Here is a 6,470-nt window from a genome sequence, read left to right as displayed (position 1 = left end):
CGCGGTGATTATTGTGCTGGACATTCGTCGAGTACTGCTGGCCACCTATTTCGGTAGTACTAACTACTTACCCTTTTCATCTTGATAGTGATAGTATTGGATAGACCTTGTACTTCGCATTGAAGTGTGTTTAGTCTCCTTAAAATCAATCTGATTGAACTTGCGCCCCTTTGTGCTGCCAGACAGATCATTCAAAAAATCAAACTTTTCAACTCTCTAATAGCACTTACTCCTCTAAAAGGAGTTGGTAGCGCTACCTGGGATCAGAGAGAGAAGTTGAACTGTCCGAACAGAAACGGAAGAGGACAGTGCCGAATTTAGACGATAGACACGATTTTAAGCTGAATCGCGCAGTCTCTGCGTATGACCGTTCACTGCCATCAGTGGTGAGATCAAAGCATGGAGGCATCAACGGTAGAGTACCGAGTTCGAGTGGTTAGTAGTGGTAAGGAGTGATTAAAAATAAGGAAGAAATTGCTTTCATTATGAAGCAGCGCTGACAAGAACGTTCTTCGATAAAGAAATGCAGGCCAATGTTACATGGGAATTTCTAGTCATTCTGTCAGCCGCATTTACTACAGGGAATGCAAATAAAATAACTTTACCTTGTCTTTCTGTATTCTGTGCGCTGTTATTATAATCATAAACAATACCAGTTCTCCGATCTAAATTTCACCTTCCTTCAAACCTTCGATGTCTCCAGCGCACTGAATAAAGCAATTCGCGGTAGTTATTGCGACATCCGAATGTCCGAATGAAGCACGACTAGAAATGTCGAAACGTCTTGGTACTAACAAATAAAAGTGAGGATTACTGATGCCCCCCCCCCCCCCCCCCTCACTTAGGCAAAGGAATAAAGACCGTCCTCTCAGTGACCACGCGTGCTTGCGTGGAAATTAACTGTCGGGAAAATCGAACATCAGGGGGGGGGGGGGGGGGGGGGGGGGGGGGAGTCATCAATGAACGTACAGCTGTAATACTGAACACTGAACATGCAGTGAATAGTTCGGATGGGAACACCACTTAAGATGCGCCTTGTAGCTTTTTGTATTGACGTTATGAGCATAAACATTACCAGTCCAGCACCAGATTTCGCGTTCCCTAGCACCTGCGATGTTGCAAGTGTACCGAATAAACGTACTCACATTCATTTATGCTGCCTAAATATGAAACATGAATTGAAATATTGGTACGCCTGGGCAGTAAAGTTCACCATGACTAAAAAAAAATGAAAGCAGCCACTATGCACATTGCACATGACTATGGAGCAAGATAGACTATAAGACACGCAGACAACGGAAGAGAGACTCGGAACCCTGGCGTCAGTGACCGCACTATGCTTATGTACAAATGATAAGGTGCGGAAACCGAACGGGCACCAAGGAATTACCGGCTCTATGCTGTAGGACAAACGCCGTTGCAGATATCTACAACATAAGTGACTAGGCGACCTCGATATCATTTGGCGCTGCACCCAACTTAAGCGCAAGTTCACACACGCCCGCGCTTGAATAAGCAAAATGGAGAAGACCGGTAAGGGGCACTCGCACACCCCGAAAAGACGAACAAAGCAGCATGCAGCTTGAAGCCTAACATGAACCATGGCTACTTTGTTAACGCGCTGTAGAAGATAAATGGCGTAAGCTCGCATCGATCACGAAAAACGAAAATTTAGAATCAGAGCTACAGGGTGGCAAACTTCAACTCACTGCTAAGAAACAGCAACGGTACCTTCAAGGCTCGGGGCAGGACGTCAGAACGCCGCGATGGTGGAGCCGGCACCGTCCGGTATCGTGCAGCGAGAGAGCGGGCCCGTCCGTGGATGCTGGCCACGTTGGCGCGGGCAACGTGCTTCCCCGGGCAGCGCGAGAATCACGCAGCATATAGCGTACAGCCTTGCTTGCTTGATTGTTCTTCACTTGTGGCGTGTACCCGCTACGGGGGATTGGCCAAGAAGCCGGCAGTTAAAGGGAATAGGTATAGAGAAAAACCTAAATAAAAGATGTCACAGTTTCGCCCTAAGGGCGAAGCAATGAATGCGATAGCAACACAGCAATGTCATACGAAGTAAGGTGAGCGGCTTTGGTAGCAACAACACGCAGAACTGTTGTCGACGCCATCGGCGTTTTGCCCGCGTTAGCTCAAAATGCGTGCGGCGTTGGTGACTGTTGCTGGAGCCTCTGATATAAATAGGCACTTGGTGCCGCAGCTAAACGTCGCCTCCCTTCCCTCCCCCTCCCCCACGGCCTCTCGCGCGTCCGAAGAAGGCGCGTTTGCTCTACATATATGGTGATTGTAAAGGAGAAAAGAGACGCCTACTTCTGCAGCCCTTAAGCGAGCACGGCGCAGAACGCGCGTTTGTTCTCCGCCGTGCGTTCACTCCCCGTGAAAGACGCGCCCCTCGCGCCCTTTCACTCGCACATACAGCGTTCGGCGCGCGGCGACGATTTCATCTCCAAATGACGTCATACGGAACCTCACGGCGACGGCGACGGCGACGGCGACGCCGACGGCAGAAATCTGCTTTTGAGTGTCCATATAATTGCTATCGCAATAAAACGTAAATCAAGGTGAAGTATAACGTTTGTGATAAATAGGAAATAGATTTACCTGACAGATACGAAAATAAAAGTAATTGTAACTATATATGAAGAGCAATTTTTTGTGTGGTATTAGAATAATTTCGAACGTCAGCGATTTAATGAGCTATCCAATCATTGATTTCGAGAATTAACATGGTAGCCTTCTTGTGTTGCAGAGATAGTCGCAAATAGCCACGCAGATGTTCCTGTGGTTAAAACCCAATGGAGAAGCCCCGAAGGCGAGGACATGTTAAGTAGTTAAAAGAAATACCCAATTTGCGGAATGAAGAATTCAAATTTCTTCCTCTGATGTCTAAATCGACGGCATGCTAATAGAAAGTGGTCAATGTTTTCGTGTTCCTGACCGGTAAGACGCAGAGGGTACGGTGCCAGACCGGACCTGTATACAACCTGATTTTTGCTGCTGATGATGACGATTCCAGGCATAGGCACATACCCACAACGGAAAACTGCCCATGAAGCGGGCTGTAGAGCGACAAAAAAGAATGGCTAAGCAGTAGTAGTGCAATATATAAGAAACTTAGACCAAGAAATATGTTTTTACTTATGTATGCACTTAGGAATCACATAGGAATGCACGAGTAAGAGGCTTATTTACATTAGCAGTCAGTTTACTATTTCTCAACTGCAGCACATTGTTCTAATGATGTCGTGGAAGCACGAAGAACTGAGAGACATCCACTTGCGAATCCCACCGACCTCATTGTTAATCTTATTGGTCATTTGTTTATTAGCTTCCTATTTTCTTTTTAGACAATCTTTATTATTCTTTATTCAAGCTGATGGATAAAATGAATATATGCTCTTCTCTGATAGGTTTCATTTGTTTATATATATGATACGTTTCTAATTTTTAAGTCATTCCCTCTTATTCGCTTGTGAAAGCAACCCAACCCCTCTGTGGGCCCGTCTCCAGGAGTGGGTAGGTGCAACCGTATTCATGGGCATCATCATTATTATCATCATTACTCCGAAAGCATTGCTTTTTCAGAAAAAAAAAATATACACGGCCCATTCAATGTGTTGTGCGAAAATTTTGAACTGTAAGTAAAGTGTGTGGTCGAAAACAGCCACTCAGTACTTTGCACATGACTATGGAGTAAGATACGACATGAACCCCTGCGAACTACCCACGTAAGTGCCAGATATATGCTTGATACGCTAAAAAACACATTTCCCCCCGTAAACTTGTGAAGCTGCTCATTTATACACTATTTACAAGCATCAATTTAGGTGTTCCCTTTAAACGTTCGCCATACCGCACCTCACGAAAGCGATTCATCGGATACAAGAAACTATATAGGGCGAAATTCTTGAAGCTTTTTGTTCTTAAGTGTTACTTGCCATTTACCGGCAGCCTTCGCAAATAATACGTCCAGCACATACACTGACCGCAAATCTCCTTTGCGATCAATTCTATTGCATAAGAGTTCGGGCCCTGATTTTGCTGAGCTCAAAGCTAAAAGCAGTGTCGCTGACGTTCGCAGCGGGAACCCGCCGCCCGGTAACACGTTATGGCGCGTCAGCCTCTGCAGCACATAGTCATCATAAATAATTATTGCCTTTATCGACAGTTTTGCTGCAAATTCTCCTGGAATATTTTATGTCGTTTGTTTGCATACCCTCCAATTACATCAGCGTTGTGTGAGCGCTTTAAGAAGGTCGGCGGCCGCTATAGCTTTTTTTATGCAATATTCTATGTATCACGTATGACACTGATAAGTCTATAAGCGGAGTTTTTGGAGGCAACGGAGCAGTTCATGTCTCACAGAGCTCTCGTAGTCGTACGGGACAAATCCGCACGGTGCGTGAGAAGAAGAAATGCAGCAGTGGTACTGCAGCAGCTTCTACTTCAAAGACAGCTCTATGGCATCTCTAAATTACCGGCTGATCACCTCTGGCGGTGCACGTAGTCTTATTTAATGGCACTGCTGCTGAACATATAGCTGCTTCGTGAGGGGATCCTTTTCACAGTGCGTTGAAACTGCCAAGATCGACTTTTTTCCCTCATGCCGCTGATAAAACGTATTCCTCTGCACGTTCGCCTTTAACGCGAGGCTGAAAAAAAAATGAAGAGGAAGTGTGGTCGTTCGGCAACTAAGCATTGTATTTAAATTCATAGTAAACAGCATTTCTATGCTGCGCTAGTGGCGTTGAAAAAAAGCGGCAATTTTATCCAACGCGCGTTTTATACACCATCTAATGGACGTGGCGTCACCTGACGGCTATACGGAGAAGCACGCAAGAGTTATCGAGTTGTGTGTCGCCGAGGTGCCGCCACTACAGCACGCTACCGAACAGAAGCGAAATTCTCATAGACATTCTGCTGCGACTCCAGCACGCTTTTCGGCGATATTGATGGCGGTACTGTTTTGTGCTGAAGCCGGGGAGACCTTTAGAAAAACTCTGAAATAAGGGGTAAACGCCGAATGGACTGTTATATATACACATATTCATACGAGAAGAAAGAAAACCGAGGGGCCCGATTTTTATTGGTCAAATCATAAAAGCTAACAAACAATGAAACGAAGGACAGCATAGGGGAAATTATTTGTAGTTTGTAATAGAAATAAAGAAATTATAAATAAATTGAAAAGAAAGTGGGATGAAACAACTGGCCGGAGGTGGAATGCGAACCCACGTCTTCGCATTACGCGCGGGCGACGGTCTCGAGCAGTCCCGACAGCCTTGATACGTTCAGATAGGATGTCTGGGTTTACTGACCAGTTGCCTTCACCCCAAAAATTAGCGCAGCTTCGACTAAGTTGTGCAAGGCTTGGACTAAGTTTTGCAATAGACGTGGTGGCTGTTTAAGTTGGCCCTCAAGGTAGTCGATGAGCGGGCGAAGCTCCAGGTCTTCACGCTGTTGCTGAGCCAAGTCAGACGGTGTGACGGCGCAGAGGAAACTGTCGACTTCAGTTAGCTCAGGCGAAGTCGTTTCTACAGGAGCGCGGGACAGACAGTCGGCATCTGTGTGCTTGCGTCCCGACTTATAGACAACCGTAACGTCGAAATCCTGAAGGCGAAGACTCCATCGAGCAAGGCGGCCAGAGGGGTCTTTGAGACCGGCAAGCCAACACAACGAATGATGGTCACTGACTAATTTGAAAGGTCTTCCGTACAAATATGGTCGGAACTTGGATATCGCCCACACAACAGCTAGACATTCTTTTTCTGTAGTCTAGTAGTTCGATTCGGCCGATGACAAGGCACGACTAGCGTAGGCGATCACTCTTTCTATACCTTCTTGCCGCTGCACAATGACGGCGCCGAGACCGACATTGCTCGCGTCTGTGTGTACTTCAGTGTCGGCGTCTTCGTCGAAGTGACCTAGGATTGGAGGATTTTGAAGTCCTTGTTGTAAGTCACAAAAAGCGCGATGTTGCTCGGAGTTCCAAACGAAAGCGACATTGTCTCTTGTGAGGTAATGCAAGGGCTCAGCTATTTTCGAAAATTTTGGTACGAAGCGACGGTAATACGCGCAAGATCCCAAAAAAACGGTGAACCTCGCGTTTGTTCGTAGGCGTTGGGAAGGCTGCAACAGCTCGCGTTTTTTCAGGATCCGGGCGAATTCCATCGCAGCTTATGACATGACCAAGGGAGTTCAGCTCCTCGTAACCGAAGTGGCATTTTTCGGGCTTGAGTGACAGGCCTGCAGTTCGCAGCGCATCAAGCACTGCACGAAGACGCTGAAGATGCTGCTCGAAAGTCTCCGAAAAAACGACGACGTCGTCCAAATAAACAAGACACGTTTGCCACTTAAGACCGGACAAAACAGTGTCCATCATTCTTTGAAAAGTCGCAGGAGCAGAGCACAGACCAAAAGGAAGAATCTTGAATTCAGAGAGTCCGTCAGGAGTAATAAAT

Source organism: Dermacentor silvarum, chromosome 2 (assembly GCF_013339745.2).
Source record: "Dermacentor silvarum isolate Dsil-2018 chromosome 2, BIME_Dsil_1.4, whole genome shotgun sequence".
Lineage (NCBI taxonomy): Eukaryota > Metazoa > Arthropoda > Arachnida > Ixodida > Ixodidae > Dermacentor > Dermacentor silvarum.
The sequence above is the reverse complement of the archived record's forward strand: the minus strand, read 5'-3'. Positions refer to the sequence as shown.